The 23,393-nt window shown below is 41.2% G+C and overlaps 1 long non-coding RNA gene across 3 annotated transcripts in view; it reads right to left on the reverse strand.

The window, feature by feature from the left end:
• Positions 1–23,393, reverse strand: part of LOC142079085 (uncharacterized) — a 75,394-nt gene that overhangs the window by 12,264 nt on the left and 39,737 nt on the right. For all 3 annotated transcript variants that reach the window (XR_012672478.1, XR_012672477.1, XR_012672479.1), the window contains 2 exons: positions 14,004–14,158; positions 4,372–12,756 (listed from right to left, as the gene is read on the reverse strand). This is a non-coding gene — a long non-coding RNA (uncharacterized LOC142079085). The remainder of the gene's footprint in view (positions 1–4,371; positions 12,757–14,003; positions 14,159–23,393) is intronic.

The following is a 23,393-nucleotide window of genomic DNA, read 5'->3' on the forward strand; positions in this document are numbered from 1 at the left end:
AGAAAAGGGATTTATATCTGTAAAGGATGCACTCAGCTCAAAACCCTGTAGCCTTAACTACATTGGTTCTAGAGCGAAATATCGGAGAGACATGAAGGTGTGTGACAGAATTAAGTCTGTGCTATAAAGCAAGCCTAAATTATGTCCAAATCCCAGCCTTGCTGAAGTACAAACTGTAGTCTTCTTCGGCTGTACTGGACTTGGAATCAAATCCCCACAGAGCTTGATAAGAAGTTGTCCAGGTAAAAACAAACTGAATTTTTTAACAGCATATTTCCTAGCAATTTCAATGATTCCTGCTGACAGTTTAGTTTTAAGGACCAAGTTCTCAGACAATAACTCATGACCCAATTCTGAAGTCAAGGCTACAGTTCGCAAATAATTTTCCCCATACATCCCTCAGCAATTTTGGAGAGAAAGAATGCTAAAAGAAGGCCATAGTAAGCACAAAAGAGATAAAAACAGTTGGCTAGATATTTAAACCAGATAAAATCAAAGTTAGTAATAAACATAGATTTTCAGCAGCAGTTTTTGCAAAGCCCATAGAGGGGAGCTTAGCGGTTCCTAAGTCAAGGCAGGTAAGAAGTTGGAGAACCTTAACTAGTTACTGCCGGTACCACACACCACCTACTCACCTCCACCCCACCTGAAATGAAGGCAGAAGGTAACTCGTGGATAAAACCACACTGAATGCCTTCAATTCTGACTGCGTTCCTCCCTCCTTCCCCACTACCAAAAGGTATTAAGATGTTTATGCATCTTTAGTCAAATCAATATCATAAAACACAGAGTGAGATCTCAGTTTTGGGGGGAGGGGGGGAAGGGGCAGGCAGCAAGACCAGGATATTTACTGTCTTGCCTTTCTCCAGAGCTTAATTTTGAATTAGCTTTGTGGCTTGGCTAATTAGCCTACACACTGATATTTTTAAATGATGATTAATTTTTCCCGCTCCTTAGAATACAGGCTTAATTATAGCTGCTCATTGCTATAGCTTGTTAATGCTTATTTAATCTTTGAGACCCCAACTTAAAGCCTCCATCTCTGGACACCTTTAAGGAAAAGTTAGACACATATCTGTCAGGGATGATGTTGATACAGTTGTACGTGCCATCAGAAGGAAAGATGGTTTAATGACCTCTTAAGGTCCTCCTCAAGGCTACTTTTCAATGACAAAGTCTAATCATAACACAACCTAATCGTACTATTTCAAGAGAAAGTTACCCCATCCCAGTGGCTCCCCCCACCCTCCTGCTTCTCTTCTGTTTGTGTTTTAATTCTTTCTCTTTAGTGTAGTTTGGCCATAAGAAAAACAGGAAGCATATCTTTGAGAAACTACCCTTAGGCCAGATAGGCAACTTTCAGGTGACAGATAGGGAACCATCAGCTCTATCTTTCTATTCTACTGTCTGTTGTATGTGACATAAAACTAGGATATTCGATACTGGGAGGAGAGGGGTAAAACAGAGCTCTCACCAGGGTTGCGCAGACACAGGCTCTGGGTCTCTCCACCAGCAGACCACTCAGCAGTACAAGTTTGATCTGGATTGGATCTGGGCAGAAGACTGCATTTCTATCAAGTTAGTCATAGTATCTGAGATACAGGTAATATCTGCTCCGGCACAAAATTTGTCATTGCCATTTCCACCTTCCCATCCTTTGATATAGTACACAGATATCATTCACTTAGTCTATGGACCACCCCTATAAAATGTCTTTAAAAATGTCCACAAAAGGTCCATTGAGTTCATTTAGTGCATGACTTTGGCTCCATCTGTTATGGTGATCACTCAGGACAGGAGGGGTGGTGTGTTGAGTGGAGTTATTGGGCAACAAAGCCAGCTCAGGTCGGGTCACTGCTGCATTTGCACTGCTTCTTGCAAGGCTTGTCCTCCATTGGTTCAGGTGGTTCCTGCTATAGTAATTCCTATACATGCAACTTAAATCATGGGTTACAACAATCTAAAGGTCTTTCCATTACTATCTCCACCCGTGGTCTCTATGGGCCAGGTTATAGGGTTTAACATTGCAATGGACTCATCCCCTTGCTCCTAGCCTGGCTAACAACAAGGGGTTCCTGCTATAGTAATTCCCATAACATGCAACTCAAATCCTGGGTTAAAACAATTTAAAGGTATTTCCATTACAATCTCCACCCCTGGTCCCTTTGGACCAGACCATTGGGTTTAACATCGCAATGAACTCCTCCCTTTGCTCCTACTCCAGCTTGGACTTATCCACAGACTGCAGTCCCTTAGGGGTGTACCTGCTCCAAGTAGAGCCTGATCTATGAGCCACAGTCTCTTCAGGGGTATCCCTGCTGTGGCATAGACTTATCCACAGCCACAGTTGCTTTGAGGTGCACCTGTTCCAGCGTGGTCTTCTTCATGGGCCTCCATGCTTTCAGAGATATATCTGCTCCAGCGTGGCCTTACCCATGGCTGCAGTCCCTCCAGGGGTGTATCTGCTCTGTCGAGGATTTATCCATGGCCACATGCTCTGAGGTGCTCCAGCATGACCTCATCATAGCCACTGATGCTTCAAGGTGTACCTGCTGCAGCATGGACTTATCCACAGCCACAGATGTGTACCTTCTCCAACGTGGACTTATCCTTGGGCCACAATCCCTTCATAGGTACACCTGCTGCAGCACAGACATAACCATGGCCACAGAGGTTTCCGAGTGTCCTGCTGCTGTGTGGACTCATCCACAGGTCACAGTCCCTTCGACTCGAGTTCACACCAGAGTTCCAGCCTGTCCAGCACAGCAGCACAGAAACAGCAGTGATGCCCTGGCCATCTGCCAGCCCAGGTGCATCACCATTGCTGTTGTCAGAATGTTCCCAGGCACAGCAGAGTGAGATGATCAGCAGTACAGCAAGTAGCGAAAACAAAAAGCACCCTAAAGGCTACAGTATTTCAATGCTGTTTGAAGTCATCGTGTCTGTAACCCCGTCCCTCCAAGGATCTGATGAAGGGTGCTAGCGCATACATAATTTTTTAAATTGTACACCGGTTAGGAAAAAAAAGGCACTACATGGGCAGTATCGTTGTTGTGAATTGGATTTATAACATTTAAAAAACCAACAAGTGGACTGCTAATGTGACGTACCTACAGATTCAGATGCTAACTTCTCATGAGATGGAGTACTTTCACTGAGTGCTGAAAACTGAACCTGGTTATAGAAGAGCTCCTAATTTTATTCCAGTCTGACCAAATAGAAACTTTTGTCAAATAAGGAGTTAGTGGATTTGTCAAAGATCTAAAGGAAACCTGTGTTATTCTAGAAGCTGCAGCAGACAATCTAATGGTGAGTTTCAGCCTAACACCTAATGAAGAATCTGGCCTATACTATAAAGACAAAAGTAGTTTGGTCAGACTATGGATGCTATGCTATGGGTCCACAGCAGAGACTGTGATTTAACAATGCAATTCTGGGAACTGCAAAGTCACATTCCCCTTGGGATGCCCAAGTAGGTTGGCTCTTGACTCCCTCTAAACATTCAAAAAAATTGGGGGTCTCAATTACAACCCTTTACAATGAAAAAAAAAAAATCAAGTACATTTGGACTGAGATGCAATTTTTTTTGATAGGGAACAGAGTACAGTATGGTTCGACTGCAAGCTCTTAACAGCATCCTGCAAAGCTGCTAAGGACCTATACACAGACAGCAGGATCAATATAAGCTAAACTTGCATTTCATAGCTGGAATCAGAGCCACTTCATACTGACAAAATAATAAAACAGCAAAAGAACGGTGAGACACTCTGGCGCATGTGTATGTTTTCTAAAACCACACATAATGAAGGTTTTAGCAATGCAGAACTCAACCTCCCAGCTCAAAGTTTTATTGGCCATTATCTCACTGGATTTGGAGTAACAGCTCCGAAGGCAGTAGAAGACATTCATTTTTCACAGTGTTTCCCCACATAACTGACAAATTTATTATTGTTATAAAAAAGGACACAATTTTGAAATCCTCAGAGTGCCTGACTTGTAATGGTGCCAAATACGTTTCTCTTTTCATTAGCATTCAGGGATCACTATGCCCAAACCACCCTCATCTACATTTTCCACTCACATAGATGCAGCTGGTATTGGATCGCCAGCCACCTCGGTTCTTGTCCAAGGTAACAGCTTTGGACTAGAGCAGTGAGATATATTGAGAGACTGTTTCCAAATTAGAATGGAAACTGCTAGATGTCCCCAACATAGCCTCCCACTGGCCTAATTCAATATGGTGTGAACTCTGTGAAAATCTTTTGGCTACCCCACCTCCCTGCTTGAGAATTATAGACACTTCTCTCAGTTTGTAGAACAGTTGCAGAAGTAGATATATTCAGAAATTCAAAAACTGATCAAAGAACTCACAAGTGCTACCTAAACCTCTGGAATGCATGTATTCTTCAATAGGCTTTGCATGTCTTCCACCTGCAAGGAAAGAAAGTGAATGAAATGGCAGCACATGTTTCAAGTGGTAGCTGTGTGAAGAGGTCACAGGCAAAAGAAAAAGAAATTAACAGGGCACCAAGGTCCTTGGTTAGCCAAATTTTGCTTCTCCCAGGGAGAGGTACTGTCCTCCCTTCATATTGCAACCCTTGTGAAGAGTACGTGAACTTGAAGCCAGAGACCTCATGCTTTCTCCCGGGGCTGCTCAGCTCTTTGGACCTCAGTCTAATGACCCAGATCTCAACACCATTCTGAAAATATCTTTGGTATCTTCTCTCCCTCTTTCATGAAGTCAGTTTAGGGGCCTGATACAAGACATAAACATGGTTCCCCTCAGCTGGACATGCCTAAACTTCCCTGCTGGAATAAGGCTTTTACCTTTTACTTCCCTGACTTCACTGGACACTTCCTTGCTCTGCCATCTCTCATCCCGTCCACCCTCCTGGTCAGCACAGACCTGTCTCCTCTTTGCCCATAACTCTCCTTTCTCTTAGAGACCCATCCTGGAGCTCACCACAGCCAGTGACACCAGGGAACGAGATGTGGTGGCCACTCATATCATCCTCCGTTAACCTCTTGAATAACTCTTGCACCAGTTTTACCCCTGTCCTCTGGGATAGCCAGGTTCCAGCAGACAATGGTATCGCAGCAAGTGATACCATCCACACATCACATTTTACCTGACAAAGCCTGCAGTAAGTATCTGCCATTTTTATTTCCACTTAGCTGCTTCTCACCTGCCTTCAATGTAGCCCTCAGTCCTTTTTTTCTTTCTTTGTCATACTCAGACCTAGCCCAAGTGAGCAAGGGTTGGATAGTTCTCCCCTCACCACAGCCAGCTAGGGGTCTGGCATAGCCCAAATCTGTTGTCTGTGCTTTCTCTGCAGTAAATGGAGACAGCTCCAGAGGGCCGTTCATCCCACTGTATTCAGGTGCACCAGAGAGGGAGGAATACATCACCTTATAGGGAGCAGGAGGTCAGGCAGCAAGCTCCAAGATGAGAAGCTGAACATTCAGATGGCTACAGTTCGGTAGTGCCACCCTTATGGCAAGAATAATAGAGATCTGAAAGACAGAGACTGACTGACTGAGAACTTTACTCCTCTGGAAGCCCAGATGTCCTCTCCTTTCCATTATCACTTTCAAATTGAGGGATGGTGGTGGTGATTTCTGGTGTCCCCAGGAGGTTGTGAAGACCATAAAGTCATATTCAGCACTGGTCCGTGGGGCTGACATCAGTTCTGTGCAACATCATGCTTGGTGGTAGATTATCATTTGGGTCAACAGTCACAAATGTTTCTTTCAAACTTCTTTTCAGACTCTGCATCAAGGTTAAGCCTAGTTCTCCAGGATCCACATCAGCCTCCATTTAAGGCAAGGAAAACAAAGGAAACAGTTCCTTTGAAACTACTAACAACTGAAGCCTTTTAATTCTTTTCCTGTTTGCCATTAATTTCTGCCCCGGTGAGTCTCAGAGCTTGCTGCTTTATCTTCTAAGCTTTAGAAGCCTTGTTTTCCTCAAAGACACCTTGAATTTATGAACATTTCTTTCTTTGTTCACCATGCCCTTCCGATTTTTTTTCAGAATCAGGGAGTCATTACAGCATCAGTTGATTCTCTCTCCTTGTCAAGTGAACCTTGAGTTTGGAAAGTAAGTGTTTTCTGTATGCAGGGAATCCTTTCTTGACCATTTTCCAAATTATACAGAATGCCTATTATAAGAAAGAAATCTCTATATATTCTTACAAAAACATAACATTAATAAAGAGAGATAAATCTAGACTGATCCTCAAATTCCCTACCCCAATCTTCAAAACAACCAAAAAATATTATATATTATCTTCATTCAGTGAAAAGATTGTCTCCTTTGTAAATCAACAAATTCACCTTTTCTCAAGCCTGCTTCACCTTAATAGTCTCATATATACTTTCCTCCTCGTCTGGATTCTTCTCTCTTGGCTCATTATCATTAGGAGTCCTATTCTTACCAGGCACGTAAATGGGAATCTTGAAGACTTTATTGACGTCCACACCTATAGTCTCATTTTTCCTTTATGTCCTTCCTTATGAGTCCAACCTAAGCAATGCACAGTCAAGTCAGAGACTGCATGTCTTTATTGACAGCAAGTCCTACTTATAAACACAAAAGAATTCAATCTCATCTCCTGATTTCACAAGTCTATCTAAAAGGATATTCCTTCAGCTTAGGATATATCCTGATAATCGAGTTAAAAGTTATTACAGGTCTCTTAATTCCCCTTGCCAATGTGTACAGCTTTTCAGGTAGACATTGTCCAAAATATTGTTCAAAATATTTTTCCCCACTTGTTGTGACAAACCCCAAACAAATCAATAAATTCCTAGCCCACTGAGCAAACATGAAAAAGAGCCTGTATGACAGACCACCAAAATACATTGTCAGACTATCCACACTGGCAGGGAAAAAGTAAGTACTGAAATAATGAGCCAACACCAGGCTGAGTTACCGTACGTGGTTGTTGGTAAAATCATGCTAATACTCATAAAGTGAGCAAAAGAAAGGCCACCCTCATGCACCTCTCTGATGTGCTGTGGAAGGCAACAGTAAAGCAAAGGGCAGAGCCTGGCCACGTGCATGAGAATGATCAGGATCCCACTCAACCTAGAAGAGTGAGGTATTTCCTACTGGACTGCTGCATGTGATCCACTGGGAAGGATAGACAGGGAGTGATCCCTGTGTTTGCTAGAAGACTTGAAGAAGGAACAGCCTTCAGCACACTCCTCATGTTGCCAGTGGTGGGAGGGAGAGTCTATCCATGGTGAGTCTGTCAGGAGGCGAGGAAAAAAGAAAAAGAGAAACTAAAAATGGATAAATTTGCCATTTATCCCTGGCTTAAAAGCCCACCTCGCATATTGCTCCAGATTACAAGCCCAAACCTGCTTCCAGGGAAGTCAGTGACAGCCAAGGATCAGGGTCCATTCCAGTTAAGTATTTTATATCCTTACAAGGGATATTTGGAATATCAGCGAACATGCAAGTTTCCGGTTCCTTTCAGCACACAAATGCCTGTGTTCTTTTAGAGTATAAATATCTTAAAACTGTTGATTCTTGCATCTTGCTCTTACCTTTATGGTCCTCAGAAGCTAGAATATAACAACTGTTACCTGCACTCACTTCATTTATTTAAAATGTCATCAGCTTGTCTACATAAAACACATTCTCACACGGATGAAGCCACAGACACTCTTTGGACATTCTTGGGCTGATCCTCAGAGCTCTGAGGAGAGCAAGGCACAAGATGAGCAGCAGCCTAGGTCGGAGAGCCTGTCCTGGTCTTGCTGCTACACCAAGGTGCAGTAAGGCAGTGCAATCTGTGTGAAAGATCCTCAAAATGTCAAAACCAGCAAAGGGAAATAAAAATCAGGAGTCCTTTGGCTCTTCTTCCAGCAGAGTCCATTTAAGAAGCACAGGCAGAAGCCCAGCTTGAGGTTTAGCTAGGAAGGTCACAGGCAAACATTTGCCAGTTTTTTTTCTCAGTGGTACCTTCCCAGGAAAGGGGAAGAACTGCATCCCTCCTTCCTGTAGCACAATGCAGAGGGCCACAGGGTCATCATTGCTTCAGGCCAGTAGTGGTCCCTGAGACCAAGAACCTCAGAAAAATTTTACGGGCAATCAGTTTATGATGTCTGATCCTGTTCCTCACCAGGAGTGCAACCCATTAGGAAAGGCACTCCAAACGATTGCCAGCAAAGCTTTTAAGCTGCCCCCCAATTTGTATGCACATTCCAGATATATAACTGGAAGAACTAAGCTAAGCAAGTTTTTTAAAGTATCACCTCTGTTTTACTGGGATGATTTCTGCAACATGCTGCTTGTCTTACGAACTCTACAGATCTTAGAAGGAGCAAGAGGGAGATAATAAAAGAAATATCACAAAAAAATAAGCTAAACCAGGTTTTCATTTCAGAATCTTCTAGCGTGAAACAAAAGCTGTACGGAATGTTGTAATGCTGGTAATCTCTGCTTTTCAGCAGTATTAGACTTCCTTTTCTAGCTCTTGCTCTGGATAGTTGGGGATTTCTGAGAGACCTGGCAGATTTCGGACTCAGTAGAAATTAGGTATTTAATGGTGCAGGATAAATCACATAATTACACAGCTCTGCATTTTAGTATATTAGTATTCTTAACACCTATAGAATACAAACATTTCCATGTCACCATGTAGAATAACTTATTTAATCTGGAATTAAAATGCATTCAACTCGAGGGAAAAACAACACTGCTGTTTGACTACGTGTAATCTTAGGTCAAGAAGTGAAGAAGAATATCACATTCACAACCTGAAAGCTGCAGAGCGGAATTTAGTCATTTAGCTGGAGGGAACACTATTATTCTTATGAAAAAGGGTTGGGAAATTTCCTCATTACAAATATAGCTAATTAAAAGATGAATTTTCCATCATGCAATAAATTCCAAGATACTAATATCTAGATTTTATTCAAGACAAAAAAAAAAAAACAAAACCAAACCATCTTTAAAAACAACTTTCAAAGTCAAAATTTCCAACTATTTTATGAAACAAAATCCTCTATAAATATTTCATTTGAATGCTTTTCAGAAAGCCTGAAAGGACTGTTTGGATAAAATCATTATCTTTTTGACTTTTACATAAATGAATGGAATATAATATATCTGAAATGAAAATGTCAATAAAGCCAATACATGTTTCTGTTAAACATTTCAATTTGTCAGCTGAACACTGCAACAGAAAGTTTTCCACCAGGTAGATGTACAAGCAGGCATCAGGAAAAGAGATTTTCTGTAACTTAATTTGGACCATTATTTCATGGAAAAAAGTGTTATGAACTTCGAAGCAGCAGTCAGACAAACACTTTTAACCAAAAGGCAGTGAAAACTAGATCACGTGTTTGTGCCCTTCAAAAATTCCTTACTCTCTTTCCCTACTTGTGTCTCCTCCTGAGTATTCTTTGAAGGGGTGAGGATGTGCAGGAAGGTTACAGCTTTCCTGACAAGCTGGGGTCAAGCTGGAATCCACATAGTTTACGAGAGCTGAGACTCACAAGCCAAAAAAGGCTGCACAGGAGATAAAGGCTGGACACCTCGTCTTGCCCTCTTCTGGAGCTCTCATTCCAAGGCACAACATCAATATTAAGTCAAAAGTTGTGAAAGACAAATTCACAACAGTTTCAAAGACCTGTAGACAGAAAGGTTGTGGAGGAAATTGCCAACCCTGGAAAAGAAGAAGCCTATAGAAACTAAATTTAAAAAAGAGAGCACAATGTATTGATCTGAGCTTTGCCAGAATAAAATATTAACCATAGGACCCTTCTCGCACACTAACCACAAACATTATACTGATAAAAAACCACGAAGACAACAAAGTAATCTCACAAAACAAGACAGAAAATAACCCAGGGAGATTTAGAACAGCATTTGCCCCAAACATGTTTTCTTAAAATATTTTGCCACGGATAAAAGGGCTTCACTTAAAGCGCTTTACTTCCTTTTCTTGGGCAAATGTTTGTAAATCAGAGAGGAAAATGGCCAGTAACAGTCCCTTGCAGATTTACAGGAACCTTTTAGTTGTATATTACATGACCCTTGCTACCATGTGAAGGTGATGTCCATCGGGTTAGCTGGGATCACAACACAATAAATTGTAGAGATTTTTAATAAGTGAATCTCTCCTGTAGCTTACCCTGTCCTCTGTCTCGTCATCCATCTCTCTGCAATTTATGAGATAACATATCCCAATCCTACAGGTAACTCCAAACAGCAGCAGTTTATAAATCAACCTACCTGGTAAAGCTTCTCTCCTCCTTGCTCTAAATGAGCTGCCTACCCTCCAGCCTTAGACTAGGACTTTTTCATAGTTTCCTCTTCTCCCATCCTGCCAACACCAAAATAAGAGCTCTGTGACAAAAGATATGGGGAATTTTCAGTTTTTCTAGGGAGCAGAAAGGACTTAGTTGAAGCCCTGGAAAGTCCTGAGGCTTCCATTTAGTGTCATGAGGTTATTTAACTTTTTCTGGGATTCTATGGTCACCTTTTAACTCTAAAAATTCGAACTTCTAACTAAAGCATTTGTCTTTATTAACAGATAAAAACAGTTCCAACATATTTTCCAAATCTGTCTAAAACCGTTCTTGATTACGTTTACTGAGTTATGTTCTAGGAAAATTCACATGGTTTGTAAGACATAGAACTGGCAAAGCCACAGCCCAACTAATTCGTATAATCCTACACCAACCACAGCATCATGCAGTCCCTGAGTGACTGAGCGTATTTGCATGCACATAGACCCACAGGACAAAAGTACCCCAACATCAATACTCTTTCCATACAGATCACATATGAATGCATGGCTGGTGACTAACACACAGTGGCCACGTCTTGGTTTCTCTTTCAGAGCCCTCCTGAGAAATGCCCATGTGATGGTGCTCAGGGTGCCTCAGGAGCTCAGAGCACCCTGAGTGGAGCACCCAGAGAGAGCCGGACACCTTCCTATCCTGACAGATGCTACCTATTCCACAAGCCCACAAGTCCTTGCTGCACACATGAAAAAAAAAAGCTGTCGTGTACCCTCATTGGAGCCACCAAGGGAAAAGAGGACTCAAGAGCTACGAGGTCATGGAGAGACACACTTCAGCGGCTTCTCACACAGCCCTTCAATAGGACTGTAATGCCCAGAAGAGATCTACAAATACAGTACTCAAGAAGAGGATGGAAGTGTTGCCCAACACAGGACATTTAGTGAGACGTAAAGTCAGTAATGTCAGCAGCAGTGTAGTAGTAAATGGTCTTGAATAGGAGAAGTTTCAGCTTGATACTCAGCCTACAGAGGAATTCAAGGAAGGATGGCAGAGTTTAAACAGTGGACATGCAAAAAAAGCTCATCACTAGCAATTTGGGGAAAACAATGATAGCACAGAGATGGGACTACTGAGAGATGCAATTTTCTATAGCTCTTTAACCAAAACCAAATCTTTTGGCTTACATTTTTCCTGAGCCCACACTTATACAAGTTCTCAAAGACATTTCTGTAGGAGTTTTTTCCCAAATGAAAGCTGAGTAAGAATTTGGCCTAGCCTAACTTGCGATTAAAAGAACCATGAAACCACAATAGGAGAAACTGCTTTTGGAAGGATTGACAAGGAGCATTGATACTGTTGCCAAGGTAAGATCATTCAAATATACTTGATGAAAATCGAATATAATTCCAGTTGTTCCCATTTCAGTGTGATGTGGTCCAGTATTTCCAGAGGAGAAAAGTCCACGTGAATTCAATCCAGATGTGATTAATATGTCCCGAGGGTTGGAGACTTGGGATAATAAATGTATCTCACAAGCAACACACCTTCTCTGACTATCTCTGCACTGGAAATATAAATTGCATTATATTTAAAAGAAGTTTAATAAAATAAATATGAGCCTGCCTCTAACTCTTAAACTAGAAGTCAACTCTCTGTCAAACAGATGGAGCTTGTTCTAGAGTGCTAAGGAACCTTATGATAAGAGAACAGCTTCCTTACCACCAAATTATTTAGGAGTTTTCTCTACCTCCTCCCTGGGTTCTTTGTGACACCGTGACAACCCTAGCATGTCAGGGGGCAGGTTGAGCTCAGCTTCAGAGCTCAGTTTTTTTTGTCTGGAAGGAGTTGAGTCATTTTGTTCGGAGCAAATGATTGTTTCACCAACACGGGACCAGTAACAATAGTATTGAAAGAGTAACTTCATTTGGTTGCATTATTGAGGGATTAATTTTGGCCTTTGAGCTGCCTGACTGCTTCTGGAGGAAAATTTTTGCTGGCGCGGTCTCTTACTGACATGAAGAAATTCATGGCTATCTGATCATGCACAGGATTGTACGAAAAGCTGGATGCCATCAAATATGATGGAAGGAATCAGAGAGTAGGCTGTTTGTAATATCAGGCTCTCTATTGCTGTGCATGTCTCCCTGGGTTATGCTCAAATGAAATTTTCAAGTTGGAAATTCCATTATAATTCTTCTGCTTTCTGCTTGTTTCTACTGCAAGGCTTATTGCTCAAGGGATCAACAAAACCAGTCAGCAGACCCACTCCAAACCTGGTTAGCTGCAGCAGTAACCGTTATGAATCAGCTGAAATTTTCAGTGGAAATTTCTATCACATTTTCAAAATTTGTGGAAGAAGCTACAGGCATGTATTTATGATGTTCAGATTTGCATTCAAATGATCCAGTTTCACCATTGTGAATTTTCTGCTTATGTCTTCAGATCTGGACTGGAGTTCAAACAGTTCACCTTCATTCAAGCCAGGTAGCCAGCCTGCCAGAACCAGAAATGAGAACAGGCTTCAAGGATGACACAACACAACTGAATCTTGACCTCAGGGCAACAAATTTTTCTGGAACAGCTAGAGATTTGTGAAATGAGCAATTACGCAAGAGTTCTCAGAAGTCAGAGGAGGTTAAAGGAAAAACACAGAGGTATCTTCCAGAAATACATCAACCCTGTACCCTTGCTGGGGTGCCAAACAAGAACTTTGACATCAGCTAATATCCTCTTGTGCAGCTGGGCTAAGACTTCTTAATTTCTTCATCACCCACTGAGGGCTTTGCCCTTCAGCATTTGGGGGAAGGAGACTATAGGTAGGTGTGAGTGTGCATGTGTGATGAAAGGGGGGGAAAAGATGGAGGGGATAATTTCCAAGAAAGGGAGAGATGGTTTGGGTTTTTTTTTTTTTTAAACTCATGTGGTATTTCCTCTTTCAATAATTACGGTGTTCTCTGCTTGTTTTTGTGCTATCAGCAGAGTACTGAAGTATCACCACTTTGGCATTGAAATTCTCTTAAAAATGGAGAGGTGATGGTGAATGCATTGCCCATGATTTCCGTTCTCCCCTTTGAATGCTTGTTATTCCAAGCTCCATCATGCATTTAGTTTTGAATATTTCCGCTTCCTGCATCCCCTCCCAACACGATTTTATAAGTGTCTGCAAAGTACCCTCAGCTGTGGCTCAGACATGTCAAGAAAGATGCATGTAAAGCACAGGAGGCTTGCTCAGGTTTTGGGGTGTCTAAATGGCAACTAAGAATAATAACAGAATCTGAAGTCACCTGCTGTTTTTGCAGCTCAGACTCATGATTTTATCAGTCTCAGTCATGGCACTCCATCACTGACAGGCTGAAGAGTCCAATTCTATTCAGCTGCTGCTTGTTGTTTCATACCTTTGAACAGCTCGGTCTCCCTCTCTGTACTTTTCCTATCCCTCCCCAAAGACCACTCCTGTGAGCTCTACAAGCTAGATAACTATTTCTCTCACCAGTTCCTTGGGTTTCCAGAGTCCTACATCAGTGGTGTCTAGCAAGCCCTAACAGCTACTGTTCAGGCAAGGATACGTTTGAAGACTGTATCCCTTCAACTACACTGTTTCAGAGCATGCAGAGACAGCACCGTATCACAGATCCTCCACATACAACATGGTAGATTAACTGACCTGAGCTACTCTTTTTCTTGGCTTCTAGTCAAACTCTGGCTCTGCTCATTTCAACAATCTTTTGAGCTGCAACTACCTCAAAGGGCGTCTTGCTGGCAGCAAAGTCCTCTCCAGTTTACACCTGAAGTCTGGTTCTCCGTTTCCCATCACACTCTAAGACGGGCATTTGAATCACTCTGTCTCCTCTGGAGGGTTGCAGGCACGCTTGTGATTTTCCAACCGCAGGATGTTCTGGACAGAGAAATTTCAAAAGACACATAGGAATAAGAAAGTGCTGATCTACAGGTACTCTACAGCAGGAAAAGTGGGAGTATTTCTTTAGCAAACTACCGAAATGTCTCTCTCTAACTTCAGGATGAACATGTCATTTAAATACTGTATTTTGAGTCCCTGTGTATATCATAAATTCCTTTCTGATCTCCGGAGCTGTGGCTATCTGCTCGCCACTCTGCTACAAGCCACAGATTTTTCCCAGATGTCATTAGTCTGTGGAAGAGATGTCTGTCCCTGATGCCTGTGAGATCAAGTCCCAAACCAGGCTGTTTCTATAGGCCCTCATCCTGAAAAAAAGTGCACTGGGGAAGTGGGTACACCGTTTTGATTTTAAAGAGCCTGATTTAGGATATTCCATTACCGTACATCTAATGTTGTTGATATCTTGCTATAATTTAAAAGTAAATGCATACAGAATAAATAAAAACACTGAAAAAAAATGGATCCGTTTGGCACTGTCATATCTAAATACTTTCATAGCCTTTACTTGAAAACCAAGCAATTTTTGTTTTTCCAAGAAATAGACAATATTTGGCTTTTCTTTTGAAGTTCAAAGAAATGCATTGGAAATAATGGAATTCCCTGTGGAATTGAAATTTCAGTTCCTGAAAACCCCAGGTTTTAAGCCTTGGGTCTCTGTTTTACTTTGTTTTTTAATAAGATCAGATACTATTTAGATAAGATACTGGATAACAACTAACATCTGCCAAAATGAATAGTTAATGTAACAATAGTCGAGCAATTGATAATGATTATAAGGCCTTTTGAAGGTAACTGAATTTTATATATTAATCTCTAAGCAAAGTAACAGTAAAAACCTAAAGATAACATAACTCCATTTTTATCCCTTCAACTGTTCAATTTTGAAGAAATACTGCTAAATTAGTGCTATCCAGTTCTTCAGAATTTGTAAAAACAAGCTTTTGCAAAAATCACTAGATTATAAAAATATTTCCTTTCATGTTCTCATGAGCAGAACTTGAATTCATAAAGTGAAATACTCATTTTTACCAGTTCGGTACTTCCTGGATCACGCCTACCGTTCATATACTGAGCATGACGTCACATGGTATGGAATACCCCATTGGCCAGCTGGGCTGGCTGTCCTGATTATGTTCCCTCCCATCTTGTGTACCTAGCTCAGTCAGTAGGCACGGGAGCTGTCCTTGGACTAGCAGGGCACTTAGCAACAACTGAAAACATCAGTGTGTTATCAACAATCTCCTCGTACTAAATCCAAAACACAGCACTAGGAAGAAATTTAACCCTATCCCAGCCGAAACCAGGACAGTATCTTAATAGGGATCCTTTCAAATGGCCATCATTCCTTCAAATTGAAAAAAAAAAATTCAGGCTTATTTTTCCATTTCTCATTTTTATATATATGTATGTACATATATAAAGAGGAATGAGCAGGAAAAAAGCAAGGGAAAATAGGGTTTTAAAAAGTTTTTCAAATTCAAAATTAATTTTTTTGAAGAGAGACAGGTAATTTTTTGAACTGATTCTCAATACAAATATCTGAAGATATAGAAAGTAAAACTTTTTAAAATAACCTCTTCTCTGTAAAAAAAAGAAAAAGGCTATAGTCCAACATATGGCACAAAAGAGCATGAAATGTTTTCACTTCACCCTGTCAAAAGCTTTTTGAAATTCTTCCTAAGATTCCCTATGTAAGCCATCACTGGAAATGGTTCCTTAATGTAAGATGAGCTATGCCAAATAAAAGTTCTGCCCTGTAAGAGCAAGAATATTAAAGCCTGTAGCACACACACTGCTCAGCTTCAACTGGAACAAACACGGAGAAGTAAGAAGGCTTAGACACGCGGCACATTAGAGCTGAGAGTTTGGGTTGACATGAAGGAAAGCAGTGACATGCTACATTGAGAAAGGCATTTTAGGAAAAAGGCCTGGAATCTGCCAAAAATAAGAGCATGAGTTAAGGAAACAGATAGAGTCACCAAGAAAGCTAGCTGGTCAGAAACAAGGTAGCACCCAGTGTGAGAGGTTAAGAGGAGGGATGTGAGAAAGTACAGAGACTTTTTGCCTACACTAGCATCAGCAACACAGTCCCACGTGTAACCTGACTGATCTTAACCATTTAGATAAGGATTGCATCTGCTCCTGGAAGTACAGTGGCTTCTGAAAGAAGACCAACGCCTTTTGAACCGCATGGTGTCAGCAAGAGTTGTGGGAAGCCTGTTATGGCTGCAGCTGTGGATAGTGTCGCACAGTCACCGCTTGGAACAGACGTGCGAAGTGTGCGAAGGTGCCTTTGCTCTGGAGAGGCACAACAGCACCAGTAATACATTTATTGAGTCAGTAATGGGGTGCTGCCCAAGGAGATTTGACAAATGGTGCTTAAAAATTAATGTTTAAGACACAATTGTTTCCATAGAATTCCAGAAAACCTAAGCTACCTTGTGTCACCACCCGCTTATTTTCTTTCAGCTTTTAGAGCCAAACAACTTTTCTGCCTGTCTAAGATTTTATAAAAATGACTATTGATCAGAAGAGGTGGTAGAGGTCTGGTTTTTTTGTTCATCTCTTTTTTTTTTGTCCCCCAACAAACAATCTTAGTCATTTTTCTCCATCTGTGGAACACTGTAATATTAAGCAATGCAGTCTCGCACATTGTGATGGTTGCATTTTTTGCCTAATCTTTGAAGCCTGTTATTTTCTTCACTAAAAGGCCAAGAGATGCAATTTCTTAAAAGACAACGGTTTCCATTAACACAACGCCATTTGGTCAACCAGAGACCTAGCCCTGCAAGGCTGGCCTTAACAAGCACCATTTTTATGAATAATCTGGAGGCTCTTACTAATAGATCATAATAAGAAGTTTACCCAGTGACTATTGCTCTAATGTGTATTTACAAGAGATGTGAGAAAGAGAACTCCAATTTGACCTATTACATAAACATATTTTCCTCACATGGACCTCCAAGTGTGATTGCTATTGTCACTACAGCCAGCACTGTTCAAAAGAGATGTTTGAAGAAGCACTTCAGTGGTCAGCATTGGGACTTCAGGCTATTATGTTATTATCAGACTAAGAATTGACCTAGCAGTGCTTTCTAACCTAGCTATACCTTTCCGGAAAAACAAGAAATGCTCTTGATTATACTTCATACAAGAAGAGGAAATTGAATGGGATATGCTCAGACATTTCAGATATGTTTATTGGGGTTTATCAATTTTATTTTTCTAGATTTGTCTCCTCAGTGAAAATTTCTCTGCTTGAAATCTGCTCCTCTCAAAATGATTTATAACCTTTATCTTCAATGATGCCAAGATCTTTAAAAGATCTGAGACTTGAATTAGAAACCAGCCACCGTTGAATCACAGCTATTGCATGGGGCAATGCTGCATGATATTGTTTGAAGATACACTCAGACCTTCCATGGTTCGCATTACTTAGAGATATGCTGTCATGGTGGAAAAAGAGTTTGAGTTTGCAAAGGTCTGCTTTGGAATTAGTACAGGGCATTTGCCTCTAACGTGTTCCAAAAGCACTGCGATCCATCCACTGGAACTGTAACTTGCATTCCAGTTATGTCCGGGACTCTTTACACAAGCTATTCATATGAGAGATTACAAAAAGGTTCTCCAGAACAGGCTTTGTTATTAGAATATACTGAATTGGTCATCATAAACTATTTCAGAGGAAAATGTCAATTCTGACAAAATCATCATCAAGGTTTCTCATGTGAGATTTCTTGACTTCTAGAGTAGCAGTTATTTGCTGATTTTCAGAGAACTCATCCAAGACATGAGAGAACAGGAACTTTACCATGGGTCTCCTCATGAATACTTTAGTCCAACAAGCCATTCTTTATCTGAGGAAGAGGATAAGGGATGCTGGTTTCTTCTTTGCCACCATGAAAAGTATCACCATTGCAAGTGAACTGAAAAGTGGCACTGAAATGAAAAACAGGTTTTTTTGTCCAGCAATAACATATTTAAATATTCAATCAGTGTAAGTACAGATATGACTCAAAGACTGCCAATACAATGAGTTTCTTGTGAAAGGTTAAAGCAAAGACCTTGGAACACCTAGCACAGGCCTCAGGTTTCAAGAAAGTTTCAGACTGAGGAGATTTGCATCCCTGGTTCCTAGTAATTAGACACTTCGAGAATGAGACCTGCGTTTCTGAGTGGTGTGACCTGAAGTAGATCTGGATACAAAAGAAGGAGATCCGGATACGCAGAAGGACAGAAATCCTTCTTTTCATGACCTTTGTCATTTAGGCTTCATTTTATTAGGCTCCTTTTAAGTCTTTAAGCTGTTGGCTGAACTTCATTCTGACTCTTGAAGGACCAAGGGAGACAAACTGATCCAGTCAGACTCTAGTGGACCTTGGGTATAAGATAAAACCCCTTAATCAATCACCTTTTTCCATTCTGCTCATTTCCATCTTCTGTAACTCTTTCTTCTCCATGATTTACTTGGTTTAAAGACTTGATGCATTTTCAAAGTTCCCTAGCAGCTACATTTTCCTTTTCTCTCTTCTGTAAAGTATTTTGCTCAGCTAATAGTGCCAAAAAAAAGACACCAAAGAGAGATGGCATTATGGAGAAGCGAGCCATGAAACTGAGTCAAAACAGCAGGTGCTAAGATCATCCTCCTCCAGCAAAGAGGATTAGCAAGAAATTCCCCCAGATAAAGGCATTTCCTGGTCCTCCATCCACTTTTTGAAGGTATTATCAAGAGGGGCTATAATTCAGCCCTGAAGGTATTGATTCCACTAACTAGGAATCATCACATTGTTACTGTGCTAATAGTGTCCTCCGTTACAACAGCTATAAAATAATTTACCTCCACTGTATTTCAGCATTATGCCATTTTTGGTAAGTAGGCTGGATAACCAAAATGGGAATTTGAACAGGATTTGAGGCTTACCATAATAGAGAGAATTAGAAGACAGTATATGTTTCAAAAAGGAAAATCTTTCTCTTCATACATCTATCATATCAACATACACTTCAGCAAAGGCTACAGATTCACATTAAGACCCAAACCCCACGTTTGTTTAGAAAGACAGGCAGTACGTTCTTTTTTAAAATTCACCCTTTTTCTCACAGAACTAGTGTAAAGTGCTTCCGAGAGACTGCAATAGCCTCACTGCTGAAAAGCCCAGCACAGTAGATTAAAAGGAAAGCTGTGCAGAGGCAGCAATGTGTTGTACCACCGAGGGAAATCTTGGGTACACATCAGATGAGCCCAACCTTCAGTGTGTGGGTGTGCTGGGATTTTAAAGAGGTTTCCAGTTGAGGAGAAAGAGAAGTCTCCATTTTAAGCTATGTGCCACATTCCACATGCATTAAGCAAGGTAAATTCCTGGATTTCAGGGAGCCTGCCCAGGAAGCAGTTAAGGTATTTTGACAGATAAAAACCTCTCTCCATGCTGCATTTAAAACACAACTGGCTGAGGGACTGACCCCCGCTCTCCTCGTGGTCCTTGATTGCAGCAGCACGCAGCACAGCAGAGAGACTACACGGTGGAAAAACAAGGTAATGCAGGAAACCAGCCACTGCCCATCACAGCGTAGCTGGAATTCATTTATTTATTGGCCTCATTTATTTATTAGTCACAGGTCTAAACCCTGGCACTCTGAGAAGCTTGGCTTTTTGGTATACAGTCAGAGCCATGCCTGGGCTCCTGCTCGCCTTCCTCCGTGGCCTCCCAGAGATCCCCCGCATCCACCCGCTGCGCAGCACTCAGCCGCGGTTCCTCTGCACACATGAATGAATGCACAGGCTGAGAAGGAAAGTGTACATGGAAATCCTCAGATCTGGCTTGCTGCCCTGTGGCAACATGTTGCTCTGCCAGCTGAGACACCACACTGCAGAAAAATCGCCCTGAGTGCATCCTCTCAGACCATGGGGAAACCCAGCCCTGCCCTACTGGGGAGACAAATGACAAAGCACAGGTCTCAGGCTCCTCATTTTTACACTCAAAGCTAAGATGGCTTTATAGCATTATGTCACAGTAAATAAAAATAGGAACACTATTGACCTCAGATCCGAGAGCCATAAAGATGCTTGATAGAAATCTTTTTTCCCTTGTCTCAGCACCATGTAAAAGATAAGAAGGGTAAGTGCTTTCAAGCCCTCACTGACATATAAGTAGGGATGTAACAAGTGTATCCATCTATCAAAACTACCAACTTTTTCTTTGTAAAACCAAACCAAACCAAACACCTTCTGAGGGCAAAATAAAGGCTATCCAATTCAGTAAGATTAGCCAAAGGAGACATGTTTCAGGGTGGTACAGAGCTGTACTTGTGTGACTTCAAAATAAAAGCTGTTGTTCTAAAGTGGCAGAGACTCTGGCTCTTTTCTTCTAAGTACACATATGATCTTCTAAACAATGTTTTCTGGTTCTCATTCATGATTAAGCAATGTATCTGATCCAAAATATCAGCGAGAAAATATTTATGGCCAAAACTATCTGTCACCTCAACATCCCCCCTGGGAGACATCACAGGTCTGTTCAAAGTCAGACGTTTTGCAGTAATATTTCTTTGAACTCATTTTATCACACAGACTGTGATTCCCCATCAGCCCTTCTCTTACCTGTGCAAGTACACACACAACTTCTGGGTTTCTCTTTACCTCAAAGTCAAAGGCTTCAGGCAGCAGCTGATTTCTTGCCAGGAAGATGTAGTTTTTCACAGGCAATGTTCAGGTGGCAATCAAACCAGTAACAATGCTGAGCGACTTCATTGTTCAGACCTCCTCCCTGTCCCCGTGGGGATGGCATGCTGCTGAGATCTTGGAAATACAGAAGTAGCAGTGGTGAAGGTCCCACCCCTGTAGCAGCTCCTCAAGAAAATATGGAGTGCTCCACCAACTCCTCCATTCCTCCAAGGGTTTTTTCCCCCAGACCCAGCACTCTGGTGCCTGTATTTCTGTGTGCGTTGAGGTCCCTCCCCACCCACCTCAGAAATGAGTGCCGTGCTAGCAAAAGACTGGGTACTGTTTTCTGGGATCACACACCTAGCACGGGGCAGCACCTGAGAACATCACCTCCTCCACCTGCTTCTCTAGCCTGTCCTGTGGTAACCAGGTGATTGACATCAGGCAACACTACTGTGTGGCAGCTTTTGCAAGAATGTGCAGCAAAACCGCCCACAGAGGAAAACCCTCAACTTAAAAAAGCACATGAAAAAATTTTAGTTTTACCTGCCAATAAAAATACACTAAAATCCTCTGAATTGAGGCACTTTGATGAACACTAAATTGTTCTATTTTAACAGCTGTAAAAAAGAAAAGCTATTAAAAACCTTGGTCTAAATAGTTGTTAAGTGATGTAAAATATGGCAAAAAATTAAAAAAAAAAAATCAACAATTAAAAATTACATTTGTTACCTTGCATCTTCATTTAACGCTTATTTGGAAACTTCCAAAAGTTTAGACTGTAATATGAATTTAAGCACCACTTAATGACTTGGCTCCAGCTGAATATCCTCATTAAGCAAATGTGTCTTAATTTGTCCTGATTAAGTAACAGTCATCATTATTCACCACTGTTAGGTGAAACAACCTTCTAGAAGGGTCCCCAGTAAAACAGACATCCCAACTGAACATATCATTCTCCCCTTAAATTGAACCCAGGATGTTCAGACAAGGTCCTTCTTTAATGTCCACAAAGTGTTTAATCTGATACTATGATTATTTAGAAAAAATTCTATACTCCCAATGGTAACATCTCACACCCAAAACAATGGTCCCAGATAAAGCAAAAGAAACTTCTCAAAACCTTTGACATCGCTGTGAGTAAAGGCAACAGAGTAGATCCTTTCAAGGCTGACAAGGGGTTAATCCTCATAAATCTTGTTAAAAACAGTAGGTAAATCTCTAGGAAGACTTTGAAAATTACAGCCCAGACCTTACATCTCGTTTCTCTCACACAGGATAAGCCACAAACCATGAGGGACAGCTCACCTGCACGGCCAGGAGCTCCTACCAGCCCCCTATCCAGGAGGAGATGTGCTACAGCTTCCACAACACTGTTGTTTGACACAGTGATATTACCCAAAATGCAAGTTAAATATGGGTAATACACTACGGGATGAAACTCCTGTATTAAACTGTCCAAGGAAGGAAACACCTCCTGCTGTGTTTCCAGAGTACCATGTAATTTACAGTCACTGCTGCGAGTTCTCTGGGAGAATATTAATGTCTCCACTCCCCAGCCAGAAATATTAAAGAGTCATTATTACCATCTGAAACTGTAGACTAGAGGCTGAAAAGAGAGGGGATTCTCTGCAAATACATTCTTTCCTGGCTAGGAGCTGTGCATAATACACTTTTTCTTACTCTTTTACTGAATTGGACTTCCACACCATATTCAACCCCAGCCAAGTGCCCTATTCACATCTCCATCAAAAACACGTGATTTCCCTTATTCATATTTGGAAAGGAACAAAGCTGATTTAAGAAAAAGTATTTTGTATATGTTTTTGGAAAATTTATTTGTATCAAAAAATCTGAATTTTAAAGGATACAGATTTTTACTGGAAAAATTTTTCTTTGGAAAATTAAGATCTTTATCCAGAATCTGCTTTTCTAGCACAGACTAAAGTAGAAACAGAAATAGCTGCTTAGGTAAAGCATAGCTGAACATGAGTTGAGTCCTATGGTTTTTCTTCTCCTTAGTGAGGTAACACTTTCAGATCCCCATTTACTCCTGGGAACCTTGGGCAACTTCATCAGCTAATAGAAGGGGTTTTGTGTTTCTGTTCAGTTTGACATTTCTCTCAGTATGCAGGATATTACCTACACAATTCAGACCATCTTTGCCTGATTAGCTAGTGTGATAATGGCAACAAATGTGGGAACGTTATCGGCAATCATGTTCTGTGTCTCTACAGAGTCACTGGCCTGAAAGGTGACAGCGAGCAGATGTGCCTTCTGCGTGCCATGCAGCAACTCCATGCAGCTGATTAACTCTGCCACAAGCTCTCGCTAAGCAAAGGAGGAAATTTTTCCTTTAACTTTTTAATTTCGGCTATGACCATGCAGTCATAAAATGGGAGAGCTAATCAGCCAAGCACAGCAGCAGACCTCTGCTCTGGAGAAACTTTGCTATCTTGGTAATTCAGCCGCCAACTATACCATCAGAATTTGACAATCCCAACTATTCTATAAAAAAAAGTGTGTAAATGACATCTTTGTATCTTATTA

The sequence above is a fragment of the Calonectris borealis genome, chromosome 2, assembly GCF_964195595.1.
Source record: "Calonectris borealis chromosome 2, bCalBor7.hap1.2, whole genome shotgun sequence".
Classification (NCBI taxonomy): domain Eukaryota; kingdom Metazoa; phylum Chordata; class Aves; order Procellariiformes; family Procellariidae; genus Calonectris; species Calonectris borealis.